Below are 17,560 nucleotides of genomic sequence, written 5' to 3'. Positions count from 1 at the left end.
GGGCACCACGATGAGTGACTGCCATCAATCACAACTCTCTGGGTCCGACCACGGAGCCAATTTCCCAGCCAGCGGATCGTGGTGGAGCCAAAGCCACAACTGGGCAGTATGGCCAAGAGGTGATCATGGGATACCAGATCAAAAGCTTTTTTGAAGTCAAGATATATGACATTAATCTCTTCTCCCTTGTCCAGGTGATAGGTCACCTGGTCATAGAAGGAAATGAGATTAGTCAAACAAGACCTACCCGCAACAAACCCATGCTGGCTGTCCCTTAGAATGTTAGCCTGGGCCAGTCCCTCAAGGATGGCCTCCTTAATAAACTTTTCTAAGATCTTCCCCAGGATAGAAGTCAGGCTAATGGGCCTGTAGTTAGCCGGATCCACTCTCCTCCCTTTCTTGAAGATCGGCACTACATTGGCCTTCTTCCAGTCTTCGGGCACTACACCAGAGCGCCAGGAGTTTTCAAAGATCCGTGCCAGGGGCTGGGCTATGACGCTCGCCAGCTCCTTGAGTACCCTGGGGTGCAGGTTATCAGGGCCAGCTGACTTGAAGGTATCCAGCTTCTCAAGGTGTTCCTTCACGAGGTCAGCATTGATGGAGGGTAGGGGATCCCCCTCACCCAGATTTCCCTGTCCCATAGCAGGCATGGGCATCCCATGTGACTGATGAAAGACTGACGCAAAGTACCTATTTAATAGGTTGGCTTTTTCCTGGGCGTCAGTTGTCAGTTGCCCCATCTGGTTTAGCAGGGGTCCAACATTGCTCTTGCTTTTCCTCCGGCTCCCCACGTATCTGAAAAAGGACTTTTTGTTGTCCTTGATGCCTGAAGCTAGTTGGAGTTCAGTTGCAGCCTTGGCTTTCCTGGTTTGGTCCCTGCAGGACCGGACCAGCGCGGAGTAATCCTCCTTGGAGGTGAATCCCGTCCTCCATCCTTTGTAGGCTTTCCTTTTTAGCCACAGTAGGTCCGCTAGGTCTCTGGAGAGCCAGGGGGGCTGCTGTGCCTTCTTGCTGCCTTTCCTCCGTGTTGGAATAGATTTAGCTTGTGCACTGAGGATCGCTTCCTTGAGAAGCAACCACTCTTCTTGAACTCCCCTCTCCCTGGGGTCATGGTCCCTGAGGGCCTGACTGACTAGCCTCTTGAGCTTGTCAAAGTCGGCTTTTCTGAAGTCAAGGACTTCTGCGTTGCTGACTGACTTGCCAGCTTTACGGCGGATGGTGAAGGTGATCAGCTCGTGGTCGCTGTCACCCAACTTCCCATCAATCACTAGGTCACCGATTAGGTCGTCCCCCATAGCCAGTACCAGGTCAAGCAGCGCTTTGCCTCTCGTTGGCCCATAGACTTCTTGAGTCAGGTAGAGGTCATCCATGCACGAGAGAAAGCTTTGCGCCCGCTCAGATTTAGCTGAGTGATCTTCCCACGAGATGTCCGGGTAATTGAAGTCACCCATGACAACCAAGGTCCTGGAGCTAGCGGCCTCAGTCAGTTCCTGGGTGAACTCCTGGTCAAGCTTGGGACTTTGAGTGGGAGGTCTGTAGTAGACTCCCACCGTAGTGTCCCCTGTGCCGAATTCCCCACGAATTTTTACCCAGAGGGTCTCTAGCTGTCTTTTTTTTTTTTTTTTTTTTTTAATTTTTTTTCTGAACCACAACTGGTGTTTATTTGGCCTTATAATAACTTCCCCTCTCACACACACACACAGATGCACGCAAACTCACACGCACACACATGCTCCCCTCTTTTGGTAGGTTTGCCTGCCTCTTATTTGGAAACTATTACCAGGATTTGGTTAGAGGTTGTTCTGGAGGGCAGGGCTCCAGCCACTGTCTTGTGCACTTCTTACTGTCCCAGGTGCCTGGGTCACCCTTCTGCACCTGTGTTCTGCCCCGGCAGTCTCCTCTCTCTCATATGAAGGCACAGCAGCTGGACGTCTTCTTTTGTGACTCTATGTAGTCATGAATCTGAAACCTGGGCTCATCCGGCTGCTGCACTGCTCTTTCCTTGAGCTCTTTGGCAATGGCCAGAAAGGCCAGCTCCACGTTCATCCCAGTCTTGGCACTGGTCTCCATGAAAGGCACTACATACTCCCTGGCTAGTGTCTCTCCATCCTCTGTCCTGACAACTCTTTCGCTGCTCACATCTGCCTTATTGCCTAACAACATAATGACCACATCCTTTTGGGCATATTCATATATCTCTGAGAGCCAGGCTCGTATATTGTCAAAGGACATTTTGCTGGTGATGTCATACAGGAGGAGCAAGGCCTGAGCATCTCTGTAGTAGGCGTGGGTCACGCTACGGAATCGCTCCTGCCCTGCGGTGTCCCAGATCTGCAATTTCACCTTCACGTCATCTACTGTCACCACTTTGTTCCAGAAGTCTATGCCGACAGTAGCTATGAATGTCCCAGAGAGGAAGGCCCCGTCCTTGAACTGCACCAGGAAGCAGGTTTTCCCCATGCCTGAATCTCCAAGCAGCATCACCTTGCAGGCGAGGTCGCAGGGCTGCCAGGGAGCAGTTATCTTTTCTAACAGTCTTTTAATAAGCTTGATTTACATAGACCCCACCATGTTCCCTCCCTTTTCCTGCCTTCTTCCCTCCCATCTTACAATCCCAGCCCTGTTTACTGTTTACCTGCTTTGCATATTATGATATCCCCTATATGGCACTTTATTTCCCACCCCCACCCAGTATGACTGCTGGTGCCCTTTGTTGTTGCTAAGCATTGCTAGGGATGCTATCTACAGCACATTCTTGTTGCTTCTTATTCCCCTTTCCTGCACATCTGTGGCCTTCAGCATCTTATCACATCTTACATTCCACTACCCTAACAGTAGCAAATTTACTTGTGATTAGCAATATTTACTGTGTAGTAAGGATATGCACGTGTAGAGGCACATGCTTACCATGCAGTAAACTATGCTACTGTGCTGTTAAGCATCTTGTACAGACATGCCCATCAAGTACTACAAGCTGAAGCTATGATAGGGTATATTTGGATTATTTATTGTTTTATCTTACCTTATAATGTCTCTTTCAGGCTTTGTGCTCTATTTAATTGGATCTCATTACTAGATTAGTTAGGCATGTTGATGGCTTCCATTACTTTTCTGACCAAGTTGGTTGTCACATCTGCAAAGGTTCATGCTACTGTCCCTCAGAAATAAGCTTTGCAACCTTATGCTTAGCCACACTTCTGCAGATTGACTTAAGTCCCTTGAAAATGGCCAAGACTGGCAGCAAAATGCAGATATGACACAGTCATAGCAAAGTTTCACAGTAGTGCTCAAGAAATGAATTTGCTGGGTGAAGTATTTGCAGGGTGGGCTTCACTTGAGAGCTACAGCCCCACTCTGGACCTGTACATGAAGTGTTTCCACTCCATACTTACTGTGGGCTTGCCAAAATCAATAACGCTTACACTGAAACCTCAGACCTATGGAACAGAGAGCCATACTCAGTCTTAAAAACAATCTCTTGTGGGAGGAGCACTCAAAAAATCTGAGCGGTCCCAAAGCTTCCTCTCATGTGTGGATGACCTCTACCTGACTCAAGAAGTCTATGGGCCAAGAAGAGGCAAAGTGCTGCTCGACTTGGTACTGGCTACTGGGGATGACCTAATCAGCAACCTAGTGATTGATGGGAAGCTGGGGGACAGCAACCACGAGCTGATCACTTTCACCATCTGCCATAAAGCTGGCAAGTCAGTCAGCAACACGGAAGTCCTTGACTTCAGGAAAGCCGACTTTGACAAGCTCAGGAGGCTTGTCAGTAAGGCCCTAAGGAACCATGACCCTAGGGAGAGGGGAGTTCAAGAAGAGTGGTTGCTCTTCAAGGAAGCGATCCTCAATGCACAGACTAAGTCTATTCCATCTTGAAGGCAAGGCAGCAAGAGGGCACAGCAGCCCCCCTGGCTCTCCAGGGACCTAGTAGACCACTTAAGGCTTAAAAGGAAAGCCTACAAAGGATGGAGGACGAGATACACCTCCAAGAAGGATTATCCTGCACTGGCCCAGTCCTGCAGGGAGCAAAACAGGAAAGTCAAGGCTGCCACTGAACTCCAACTAGCTTTGAGCATCAAGGACAATAAAAAGTCCTTTTTCAGATATGTGGGGAGCCGGGGGAAAAGCAAGGGCAACACTGGACCCCTGCTGAACCAGATGGGGCAACTGACAACTGACACCCAGGAAAAAGCCAACCTATTAAATGGGAACTTGGCATCAGTCTTTCATCAGTCCCATGGGACGCCCATGCCCACTACGGGACAGGGAGGTCCGGGTGAGGGAGATCCCCTGCCCTCCATTAATGCTGATTTTGTGAAGGAACATCTTGAGAAGTTGGATCCCTTCAAGTCAGCCAGCCCTGACAATCTACATCCCAGGGTACTCAAGGAGCTGGCGAGCATCATAGCCCAGCCCCTGGCACGGATCTTTGAAAACTCCTGGCACTCTGGTGTAGTGCCCGAAGACTGGAAGAAGGCCAATGTGGTGCCGATCTTCAAGAGAGGGAGGAAAGTGGATCTGGCTAACTATAGGCCCATCAGCCTGACTTCTATCCTGGGAAAGATCTTAGAAAAGTTTCTTAAAGAGGCCATCCTTAATGGACTGGCTGATGCCAACAAACTAAGGGATAGCCAGCATGGGTTTGTTGCGGGTAGGTCTTGCTTGACCAATCTCATTTCCTTCTATGACCAGGTGACCTATCACCTGGACAAGGGAGAAGAGATTGATGTCATATGTCTTGACTTCAAAAAAACCTTCGATCTGGTATCCCATGATCACCTCTCGGCAAAACTGGCCAATTGTGGCCTTGGGTCCACCATGATCCACTGGCTGGGAAACTGGCTCCGTGGTCGGACCCAGAGAGTTGTGATTGATGGCAGTCACTCATCGTGGTGCCCTGTGACCAGTGGGGTCCCTCAAGGCTCTGTCCTTGGACCCATATTGTTCAACATCTTCATTAATGATGTGGACATTGGAGTCAGAGGCGGACTGGCCAAGTTCGCCGATGACACCAAACTTTGGGGCAAAGCATCCATGCCAGAAGACAGGCGGGTGATCCAGGTTGACCTGGACAAGCTCAGCAAATGGGCAGACGAGAACCTGATGGTGTTTAACATGGAAAAATGCAAGGTTCTCTGCCTTGGGAGGAAAAACTTGCAGCATCCTTATAGGCTTGGCAGTGCTACTCTGGCTAGCACTACGAAAGAAAGAGACTTGGGGGTCATCATTGTGTCCCAGGATGCGAGGGACACAAGAATACTCACCGGCAACGTGGGAAACAGCACGTGGAGGGTGGAAGACATAATCCATGCAGCTTGTCAGCCACCTGTTTATACAGCTGCAGCTGGCTGGTGACATCAGCACTGAATGCTGGCCAGCATGGATAAAAATCGTGGCGCACGCTGTGGAGCCGGTGGAGAGGGAGAGAATACAGCAACGGATATCCCTGCAGCAGAGGCAAGCTGGTACACCACATCAGAAGAGTAGGAACAGCTGGGACAGGAGTAAGAAGGAAGAAGAGGGTCATCTAGGCGATGCTAAGGATAAGGCTGCGGAGGGACATCAGGATCACCTCATGAGGACAACAGGAGGTACCCCCAAAGAGTTCAGCCCCAGGAGAGAGGGACTGTGAGGGATCCAAGAAAGAGGTGCAGCTGGAGAGAGCATCGCTGCTGGACCAAGAGGTGCCTTAGAGTAGGCAGGGAACTGAGTGCCTAAGGGATAAGGCAGCCAGTGTCCCTTTGAAGTGTGGGGAGGTAGTTAAAGGGGCAGTATGCCCAGTTTTGTGTTGGAGCTTCTTTTTTTCCTTTTCTTTTGGTTTTGTTCTTCCCCGAGCTCCAGGGGTATCTGGGGATAGAAGACCCGCACTGTAGGCTAGATAGTGTTGGGCGGGGCCTGAATATGACCCGGTCGAGGGTCCCAGGAGTAAGACGCTGACCAGCTTGATACTGCTACACAGGAGGTGTGAGGCTGGGGTGTAGGGGTGGTAGAGCCCCGAGAGTAGCCGCCGGAAGGAACCTTGGGCCAACGAGCACGCCTGATGAATGGCCCCAGACACTGAGGTCATCAAGTCGTGGCAGGCAAGCACAGGGTTAAGGATTCAGGTGGAAGTCACCAGCTCAGGTAGAGGTGCGAGCCCAAGAGGTGCGTAACATCAGTCACCCAAGCGAGAGCGGCCTGACAGTGACTAGTTGAGTCCTGGTGGCAACACATTGACCACAAGATGAACATGAGCCTGCAGTGCGATGCTGCGGCTACTAAAGCAACCAAAACACTGGCTTGCATCCATAGATGCTTCGCAAGCTAATCCCTTGACATGATTCTCCCCTTGTACTCGGCCTTGGTGAGGCCGCAGCTGGAGTACTGCGTCCAGTTTTGGGCTCCACAATTCAAAAAGGATGTGGAGAAGCTTGAGAGAGTCCAGAGGAGAGCCACACTCATGATCAGAGGTCAGGAAAACAGACCTTATGATGACAGGCTGAGAACCATGGGGCTCTTTAGGCTGGAAAAGCGCAGGCTCAGGGGTGATCTGATGGCCACCTGCAAGTTTATCAGGGGTGACCACCAGGATCTGGGGGAATGCTTGTTCACCAGAGCGCCCCAAAGGATGACGAGGTCTAACGGTCATAAACTCTGCAAGACCGTTTCAGGCTGGACATAAGGAAGAATTTCTTTACTGTCTGAGCCCCCAAGGTCTGGAACAGCCTGCCATCGGAGGTGGTTCAAGCACCTACATTGAACACCTTCAAGAGTAAATTGGCTGCTTATGTTGCTGGGATCCTATTACTCCTGCTGACTTCCTGCCCTTCGGGTGGGGGGCTGGACTCGATGATCTTCCAAGGTCCCTTCCAGCCCTAATGTCTATGAAATCTATGAAATCTATGAAATCTTGGTGTTATCATACAATGGACCAATAGCAGGCGTGCCACTGTTGTCATGGAAAAAACAGCCTATGTACAGGAAGTCCAGTGACAGCTTTCCAACTGAGATTTGCAAACTCTTAACCAAAGACCCCCATGGAACAATTCCAGAGGGAATTACACAACAGTTAGAGACGGTATGTCTGGAAACACAGGAGAAGTTTTATGTTTCCAGCCCCTGGAAACTCAGGCCATTTGGCTTTTCTTTATTACCAATGATGCAGAAGTGTGGCCATCCAGGAGGCCCCTTTGTCTCTGGCATTGGCATCTTTGTGGTGGGAGTTTCTGGCCCCTTGTAGGCCAGTATATTTTTCCCTCTTGACCTAATTAACCTACCTTCACCTCCCCCATCCTTTGTATTTAAATTTCCTTCTATTTAGAACTCCTGTTTTTTGCAAGTCCATTCATAATATCTGACAAGGTAGGTGGTCAGCTAGTAAAGTCTGTGCCTCTTATAAGTAGTTAGTTTCTATGGTGCCACTCTGCCCTGCCTTATGCATTATTTTATAATTTTACTATATATGGTTAAAACTTTAGCTATAGCAGTATTGGAATTATGATAGACCATGTCAGTAATTTAGCTAAAATAGCTTTATGAAATCCAAAGGCCAATAGCGTTGTACAGTTACTTTAAATGGATGCTCTCAAATACTGTAACAAAATGCTACCCATCTATTAGATAGCAATGTTACTATACTTAGTAAAGACTGCATAGACACAGTAAGATTATTATATGCATTGGTTAGATACTTACAATAAGGCTAAACCCAGGGATTGTTGAAGGCTTATGGTGGCTAGGTAGCTATGCCAATGCCACGGCTCTCTCCTTCACTTCATTTTATGGCCATGGATTTCTCTTTATACCATATTCTTCCTACCTAGCTGGAAATTTTACACATTCCTACTGCTGTATATGAAAACTGTGAAACCTTGAAACAGTGCCTCTTGCACAAAAATGCAAGACAGTGGCTGGGGCAAGACTGGGTTGGGTAACAAGACTGCCATAAGAATATCAAACTCCATTAATGGTTTGCATCCCATTAGGCATTGAGACAGTGGAGCTTAAGATATGCCATACCAGACCCATGCCATAAAATAATAACAGTGATGGCCAAAATTGTTGGCAGAGATTTGACACATGAATTTCCAAGCTAAAAAAGTCAAAGGAAGAGGATGAGCCAGTGTAACTAGAGAAGACAGGGTGGTGTTATTCCAGCTGTCAGCAACAGACTGCAAGCTCAACTCTGAGGGCCTGGGTTAAAATAGAGGCAGCTCCTCCTCCTCCCATCATAAGGCCCTCCTCCAGCCTCAGTTTGGCCTGTACCTTCCAGCTGCTGTGCCTGATTTAAGTCTTAAAGTCTTAAAGTGACAGGCACTGAATATGCAGTTATGTACATTAAATTACATTTTCTAACTCCTACAAGCTTCCAAAGCATGCTGTACCACCTTCAGTTACTTAATTTTATTTGATTATGTATTCACTGCTGTTTGACTAATGCTTATTGATCACATGTTGAACATTTACGTCTGTCTACTATTGTGGTTTTCTTGTTTCTCTTTTCTACCTAACCACCATGTATATGCTTTGTGTGGACAAACTTAAATGTATTCTACCATTAGGCAGTTTGTTTAATGCATTGCCTCTGTTTCTACACACAGGAATCTCCTGGAGGACACACATGGGTCACAAGCCAGGCTTATGCCAGGTCTGCCATCTGCAACTTTCATTGCTGTTTCAGTTACTGCATGCACAGCACATGTGCAGCCTACAGTCGGAAGTGGATTAAGGTGTATTGAGGCCTTGGGCAAACACAAAATTGGAGGCTCGTTCCTTGCAGTTGGGCTGCAGCAGCAGGGAGAGGCCCCTTCCCATCCTGTTGCTGGCAGGGGAGGCTGGGTAGACCCCACTGGGCTGGGGGTAAGGGAACACATGCCTGCCTCTTCTCCCTGCTCCCTGACCCCACACCCCTGCCATGGCAGAATGTACACACACGCATGCACACACTCACAGGCATGCACACTACACAGGTGCTCACTCTATTCTCACTCACTCTCTGCACATGGATATACAGACACAAACACACTCTCGCTGCCATGAACACAGATAGAGACAGACACACACAGACAGATGTATGCACACACATAGATACACAGATGTGCTTACTCAGACACACACACAGATGCATGTGTACACAGATGCATGTGCACAGACACGTGCACATAGATGCATGCATAGAGATGCATGCACGCACGCACAGATGCGCACAAAGACGTGTGCACACGCACAGACGTACAGACGCACACACTGATGTGCACAAATGCACACACACGGAGACATACACAGAGACAGAGAGAGACAGAGAGAGACAGACACACACACTTCCTGTCACAGGACCTCCCCCTTCACCCCGTCTTGAGCACTCTGAGGCAGGCCCCTCCCTACCCCACCCACCACGAGCCGCCTCTCCACTATTACACTTACCTGCAGGGACATGCTGCCCAACTGAGTCCTGTGCCACTACACAAATGCAGAGGGCCTGGCCGGGCCAGAAGCACCATGCCGTGTCTCTGAAGGCAGGTGGTGGTGCTGGGATGGATGCCTACGAGGGGGACTAAGTACCTGGTACCTGCCATATATACAAATTAAAGCTGGATAGAGACTAGCTATAGAGTTGTTACACACTTTCAAGCCCTAACTTTATAGTTGTTTGGGTATTTTTATAGATAATTGTGGGAAAAGCGGGGAGGCTGAAAATCGTTTGCTTTTACGAGAACTCAGGAAGCATCTACATGCAGCTTGTTTCCCACTCTGTTGTGCAAACATGCAAACCGCAGACTTGCAGTTGGAAAGTCCTTAGCTTTGCAACTATGCTAGTTTGAAATGCGATTGCGCTAATGGAATTTTCCCAGTACCTTGTAATCAAGTACATAAGCAATGGAAAATAGGCACTCGGAGTCGGCTTTGATCTGAGTCTCATGACTCCAGGCCGACCTGCTTGCAAGCAATAAAGGCTTTGTCTCCGTGGCTTGTGGTGTGACATACTTCTGGGGACCAAATTGGAACTTAGCCTCCAGGAGCTCAAACGGCCCCTTGTGCAACAATTCTGGCGAGCCAGCCAGGAGAGCTCTTGGACCACCCTGGGGCCGGACGACAAGACCGCCGTACGTGCTCATGGAGTGCGCACCAAGCCATAATTTGGGCTTGTCACGAGGCCGAAAGCGTGAGTCGGGGCACTCAGGAGGTTAAAGGCACTCCATTTCCATTTGAGTCACCCCAGCCGCGGACTCCGAGGACGAAGTACCTGGGCGTGTTTGGAGTAAGTATACTAATTCCTTGTCTCATTTTGTTAGTATTGTTATTTGTTGGCCCATCAGGACGTTGGTCTGGGAGTTCTTTGGCCCAGAATTTGGAAAGAGACGTTATGGGTACGGGTCGCTCCCGGGTTGAAAACTCCAGCACTCCGTTGGGTTGTATTTTGCGTAATTTTGATACATTTGTCAAATATGGAGATTATGACTAAGAGTGAAATTTCAAAGTTCTGCCAATTAGAATGGCCTACCTTCGGGGTAGGCTGGCCAGGAATGGGATCCTTTGATGTTGACCAGGTCACAAGGGTGCATAATGTAGTAGTTCATGACTGACATTGGGACCAGTTGCCTTACATTGACTGTTGGTTAGGCATGGCCCAGGACCAACCATCTTAGATCAAGAAATGTGCAACAAGTATAACTGTCAGCATATTCTTTTGCATTGTGTCAAGCTGCTGTCTCCTCACCTGTTGTGTACAGTGGTGTTTGCAGGCAGACTGTCACAGTCTGGATTTTCAGGTAGACTGTCATAATTTGGATTTGCTTCTGCTTTTTTTTCTGGCTTGCATGCTTAGGGTGTGTTCAGATGTGCAGGCATGTGGGCTTTGTGGTGTCACAAACTGCACTCATTGCATATTAAACCGTGCTTGGCACTGCTAATTTGCAGTGCAGGATTTTCTGGTAGCACAAATAAACCCCAGAAAAAAAGCATGCAAAAATAGCACGTGCTGGGACAAACTTGGAGATGGGGGGAGCAGGCAGCATACGGCGGCTTGCTCCTCCATCTCTGCACCCTTACTCCAGTTTATTGAAAAGGTAGATATGTTCTGTACTTCAGACAGATTTATAGGGTGGTGGGGCAGTGGAAGGGGTGATCTTTTAAAGGTGAAGGTATAGTAACCATTTCATTTGAAGCTGTAATGTTCCAGATATGCTTAGAATTGGTAATCTGTTTTGGAATAATGCATGCATTTAGTTTTGAGGTATCCTAAAAAGAAAAGAGAACATTTTTCCTGAAGTTTTAGTTTTGGAATTTTCAATCCATCTGCATATGCCTGAGTGCCTTGATACCTTATTGACTGGTTTCGAGACTATTGAATTTACTTGGGTATTTGGGGGTTTCGTGTCACAGGGAGCGGGACGTGTCGAGGCGGATACATGTGCTTATTGTAAGGAAAAGGGACATTGGAAGCGAGAGTGCCCCTGGCTGAGGGAGAAGAGGGGGGAACACCCTAAGTCCCACCAAATGAGAGCTGAACTCTCCGGAGAGAAATCCAATTAATGGGGACCGGGATCCAAGGCCACCGCTCTGCGGGCAGAGTCCCGCAAGGATCCCATGGTAAAAATAAGGGTTGGTGGCAAAAATTATGAAGCATTAGTAGATACTGGGGCCACATTTTCAATGCTCCCCGAAAAACCCCCGCTTGGAGGGGAAAGTGGAAAGTATGTAACCATAGAAGGAATTGAGGGTAAGCAGAGTAAGCTATCCATGTGCGGACCCCTCCTCACCAAAATTGGCGACAATCTGCTTGAGCATGCCTTTGTTTATTCTACTGCCTGCCCGGTTGCCCTGCTGGGACGAGATCTCCTTACCAAACTCCAAGCCGAGATTTTTTTCTGAGGAGACCAGATGGTGGTCCAGCTGCCAGTGAAACAAGGATCCAACTACCAGATGGCACTCTTGGGGGGCGAAAGCTCGGCAGTGGAAATTGAAAGTTTAGAAAATGTACATCTACAGGTATGGGCCGACAGAACCCCCACAAGGGCCAAGTTCGTGACGCCGGTAAGAGTGCGTCTCAAAGAAGGGGAGGGGCCCATTCGCGTAAAACAATATGCCCTCAATAGACAGACTAGGATGGGACTGAAGCCCTTTGATAGAGAAATTTAAAGGATATGGATGGCTAGTGGAAGGCTCATCTCCATTTAACACCCCCATACTCGGAATACCCAAGGCCGACAGGAGCTCATACCGATTGGTGCAGGACTTACGAACTGTAAACCAAAAGGTCCTAGCAGATCACCCAGTAGTCCCAAATCCTCACACCATCTTAACCCAAATCCCGCCAGATGCAAAAATCTTCTCAGTCCTTGATTTGAAAGATGCCTTCTTTTCCATTCCTCTCCATGAGGATAGCCAAAGGCTCTTTGCTTTTGAATGGGAAGATCCGGACACTCACCATAAGTCTCAACTTATGTGGACTGTTTTGCCTCAAGGATTTGTATCTGCCCCACACATTTTTGGCATTTCTCTCCAAAAAGACTTAAAGGAGTAGAAGCAAAATACACCCTGACCAGCAAAACCCACCACTCCGATGGGGGAAAGACAGTGGGCTCACTACCTGGGACAAGCCTGGCAAATTGACTTTGCTGAACTCCCCAAGTCTGGATGACATCGATACCTCCTGGTGATGGTAGACCAGTTAACAAGATGGATATTCCCAACTCGGACAGTGACAGCATCAGTGGTGGCACGCACTTTGCTGAATGAAATCGTGCCCCGATATTCTCTTCCAGAATCCATAGAGTCTGATCGGGGGGACACTTTGTTGGGAAAGTAACACAGGAGGTAGCTAAAGCTCTAAGAATTCGATGGAAGCTCCATACCCCCTGGAGACCTCAGAGTTCAGGCCAGGTGGAATGCATGAACAGAACCCTAAAAGCAATGCTGACAAAAATTTGTAAAGAGACTCACTTAAAATGGCCTCAGGTGCTCCCACTAGCCTTAACTCGTATCTGTAATACACCACAAAGAGGTATTAAATTGTCCCCCTACGAGATAATGTTTGTTATGCCACCCCGAGTCCTGCCACCAGGGGTCAGGGAAGCAATTACTTTTGAATTGGGTAACGGCAAGCTACAAACATACGTTATTGCTTTGCAGTCTGTTTTAACCTCTCTCCACAGGTATACCGCCTCTTTTCAGCTGCTTCCCTTGGATGCCCCAGCCCATAGCTTCCAACCCGGAGACCAGGTGTTGGTACAACAGTGGAAGCGCGAGCCACTCTCGGAGAAGTGGGAAGGTCCCTATCAGGTGCTGTTGACCACTCACTCTGCGGTGAAACTTGAGAAACACGACCGCTAGATCCATCACACCAGAATCAAGCGATACACGGGCAGGGAGACAAGCAACAGCTCCCCGGGTGAGCCCGCACCGGAAGCCGGGCCACCCTCGGAACAAGAAGCCGACACCTGGACCAGTGAGCAAGCAGGGGACCTCACGCTCCGACTTAAGCGATTGTCTAAGACCTAGTAGTATGGCAAAACAGTTGCTTTGCTTGCTTTTTCTCTCATTCCTCCCAACTACCCCATTCCCCTTTCCTGAAGGAGTGTTAACCTCCTCCTACCAGCTCGCTAACCGCACGGCTCATAGTCTAAACCTTTCTGCCCTGTTGGCTTTGTGTATCCCAGCGAAGCTGGGGAACCGCTATCCCAGCCCCACCATCCTTGTGGGGTTCTCTACAGGCTAGTAATTCTCAATGGACGAGAACGCACCCTAAATCAGACAGGGGTCAGTCTCTGAGGGGAGGGGAACAAGCACTTAAGTCGGCATGGAAATTCAGAGATCAGCCCTTTACAGCAAAAAGCCCAGCATCCGGGTCCATATTCGGATATATTACTAATCATGCTGAGAATTTATACCCAATTTGCTTGCAGAGCAATTATACCAGTCATCAAGGCTCTGTTCACCTTGGCAGCATAAGGCCCTGGCAATGTAATATTACCTTTTCAATCCAACCCCCAAAATTTACTACAGGAGGTTTCAATTATTCTGTATTCTCCCCCTCGCAACTTGAAAGCTCTTCAAGACCCAGGCTGTACTCAAACTACGCCTGGGGTAGACCCACAAACTCACACCCAGCTTTGACAAAGGGAGGGCCAAATGCAATCCTATTGTATCAATCATTGCAGCCTCAAGGACAGGTCCCTTTCGATAGCAGCTGAGGGTCGATCTTCTTTGCCCCCACAAACGACACCTCCTACAAAGGTCCTTCCCTAGATCCTTTGCTCTCAGCTACTATGGCTGCTCAAACGTTGCAGGCCTTTGTCGTAAAGGAAACTAGGAATGGAAGGGAGGTCAACCTCAACCCTCAGCACTTATATGCATCCGTCATCTTTAGCAGTGTCCTGTCCTCCGCATCGGGAGTCTACTGGATATGTGGCAATCGGGCCTACTGGGTCTTATCCCCCGGTTGGCAAGGGACTTGCTCCCTAGGGTTTGTGCTGCCACAAATCGAGGTGGCCCCCTCAGGGACTCCACTCCCCTTCCGACTACAAGCAGTAGGTAAAATAGCTAAAAGAACAGCCCCACTGCTACCCCTAATGGCAGTAGTAGCGGCGGCAGCCGACGCAACCAGGATAGCCACCGGGGGAACTGCGCTAGGGTTACAGCAAGAACTGTCCCAAGAGACAGCCAAAGCCCTTGAAAAAACGGGTGAGACTTTAACCTTGCTCCAGCAGCAACTTGACTCCCTTGCAGGGGTAGTGCTCCAGAATAGACGAGCTCTATATCTTTTGACCTCAGGACAAGGAGGAACATGCCTGTTTCTCCAAGAGGAATGTTGCTTTTATGTAAACCAGTCAGGGCAAGTACAAGAAAACATTAATGAAATACTGCAGCATGCTAGCAACATCAAGTCAGCGGGATGGGGAACCTGGGCAGGGGGACCGATACAATGGCTATTATCCCTTCTATTGCCCCTCATACCAGTCCTACTCGTCGGGCTAGTTATCTTAATGTGTGGCCCTCATATTATACAAGCCCTGAACCGATTTATTTCTGCAAGGATCAAAACTGCTACACATTTACAACTCGCAATGCTTCACGGGAGACAGACGAGGAATTAAAAAGAAAGCGTCTTGAGGGGGGAATAATTGTGGGAAAAGCGGGGGCGCTGAAAACCATTTGCTTTTATGAGAACTCAGGAAGCATCTACATGCAGCTTGTTTCCCGCTCTGTTGTGCAAACATGCAAACTGCAGACTTGCAGTTGGAAAGTCCTTAGCTTTGCAACTATGCTAGTTTGAAATGCGATTGCGCTAATGGAATTTTCCCAGTACCTTGTAATCAAGTACATAAGCAATGGAAAATAGGCACTCGGGGTCGGCTTTGATCTGAGTCTCATGACTCCAGGCCGACCTGCTTGCAAGCAATAAAGGCTTTGTCTCTGTGGCTTGTGGTGTGACTCACTTCTGGGGACCAAATTGGAACTTAGCCTCCAGGAGCTCGAACGGCCCCTTGTGCAACATAATGGTCATTTTTATCATGTAATAAAAATAATTACTTTGCATATGTGTTTAGTCTAATTTTATTGTGCAATTAACCAGTGAATTGTGTGATAATTACTTTGCACATGTGGCCAGTCTAAATTTGTTGCATGATTTCAGTAGTTACTTGTGTAATATATGTAACCTGTAGCAGGGGCCTAAGTAACACTTTAACTGACAAAGGTTAACTATAACATTTGCTAACATCCACAGCTTACAACAAGCTATTTCCTGTTATTTATATGCTACTACAAATATAAGGACAGTCTATATATCTATAATATCACAAAAAATATTAGCATAGAAAGGACCTAAGGAGTTTGTCTTATTGCACTAATTTAAATAAAGCGTGGGTATGAACAGATTTTCGACTATTCCTATCTCAAATCCTAATTTGTTGAACACATAAGCAAAACTACTTCTACAATACTGCCCAAAGCAGTATTTTTAAGTAGTCCTTCCCAACAATATATGATGACTCTACTAGCCAGGCACTGTCACAGCATCAGGGTGCTATTAATCACTGTTCCTTTTTGATGCCTATTGCTCTCTGCTATCTGACTTTGGCTTTACTTCCTATTTGGTATTGCTATAATACTGTCCAGTTCCAGCTATTATCTGGTATAACCATCTGTACAGTTTAACTGCTTTTCTGGTTTTTCTTCTTTATTTTATTCTGGATACTCACATCCTGTTTTTCTTGCTGCTTAAATCTGTCTTAAGTTGCGACATGCATTTGGTTTGCTTTTGTTTCACTTCCAGATAATAGCACTGAATAAACAAAATAGCTTTGTTATGATAAGCATTTTACTAATGTGACTTTCAGGCCTATAGTCTAGTGCAGTGTTTCTCAACCTCTGAGTTGCAACCCAAATGTGGGTCGCAAGAATGTATGACAGGGTTGTAGACAAACTTTAAAAATGGATCAACAAACTTTTAAATGGATTCTCCTTTAAAGGAGAAAAACATGGGAAACCATGGGTTTTTCCTTGCAGGACCCCATGCCTCACACACCCAACCCCGTCCTCTACACTGAGGAGCTGGGGCCTGGGGGCAGTACGCTGGGAATCTGGAGTGCTGGGCAGAGCCAGGGAGCAGTTTTTTACTCAAGCTATTTACTGTGTCAGGACTGGTCATTCATGTTTAAAAATGGGTCATGGAGCAAAGAAGGTTGAGAACCACTGATCTAGTGCATCTTTGCTTAAGGCAGGATCATCCCTATCAAAGCCATTCCAAGCAAATATTTGTTTAACCTGCACTTAAAAACTTTTAGTGACAAATGTTTCACAACATCTTGATAATCTGTTGCAATGTTTAAGCATCTTCATACTCAGAAAGTTCTTTCTGGATGCATCTACATGAGACACTTTAAGGCACATTAGCTCAAATTTAAGGTGCATTAGGGCACATGTCTACATGTTTGTGCCCTTAATGTGCTTTAAAAATGGTGATTTGGGGCTAATCGCATCTAAATTTGATACCTGTATTTGCAGGTTTCAAATTTAGGTACAAATAAGGTACATTAACGCACGTATAGATGTGTTAAAACACATTATTGCTGTGAATGTGGACTGGTTTGGGATTAACTTTAGTCCCAAATCAGTCTACACACAGCATTAATGCGCTTTAACACCTGCATGTGTAGATGCCTGTCTAAGCACCTAGGATGGGCTACTGTGTAGGCAGAATGTATGCTTCAGGAATAGATTGACAGTTTTGCTAGCAGGATTTTTTAGTTTGGAGAAGAAAGGATGGGGGATTTGATAACCATTTCTGAGTATTTGAAGGGTGATTATGAAGAGGATGAGGATATCATTGTCTCTGTGGCTGTAGAGAGCAGGATTATGAGCAATAGCCTCAAACTGCAGTAGAGGAAATTTAAATAGGAGATTAAGGGAACTTTCTGACCATCTAGGTGGTCAAGCATAGGAGCAGGCTACCTAGAGAAGTTGTGGAATCCTCCTCCCTGGAAATTTTCAAGAGCAGTTTATGCAGACACTTGACTGGGAGTTAGAGGTGATGCCCCCTTGAGCAGTTAGCTGGATTAGGTGACCCCATGAGGTC

The 17,560-nt window shown here is 47.5% G+C and overlaps 1 long non-coding RNA gene and 1 pseudogene across 1 annotated transcript in view; one reads left to right on the top strand and one right to left on the bottom strand.

Annotated features, from left to right (window-relative positions):
* LOC149866332 (uncharacterized) overlaps positions 1-15,981 on the top strand; it is a 48,873-nt gene extending 32,892 nt beyond the window's left edge. Inside the window, exons 2-3 of the long non-coding RNA XR_016441852.1 lie at positions 8,583-10,240; positions 11,365-15,981. This is a non-coding gene — a long non-coding RNA (uncharacterized LOC149866332). The remainder of the gene's footprint in view (positions 1-8,582; positions 10,241-11,364) is intronic.
* Positions 1,741-2,511, bottom strand: LOC149866333 (ras-related protein Rab-37 pseudogene; annotated as a pseudogene).
* Positions 15,982-17,560: the final 1,579 nt, after the last annotated feature.

This window comes from Crocodylus siamensis, chromosome 4, assembly GCF_052110815.1.
Source record: "Crocodylus siamensis isolate JL-2025a chromosome 4, ASM5211081v1, whole genome shotgun sequence".
Taxonomy (NCBI): domain Eukaryota; kingdom Metazoa; phylum Chordata; order Crocodylia; family Crocodylidae; genus Crocodylus; species Crocodylus siamensis.
The sequence above is the reverse complement of the archived record's forward strand: the minus strand, read 5'-3'. Positions and strand labels throughout refer to the sequence as shown.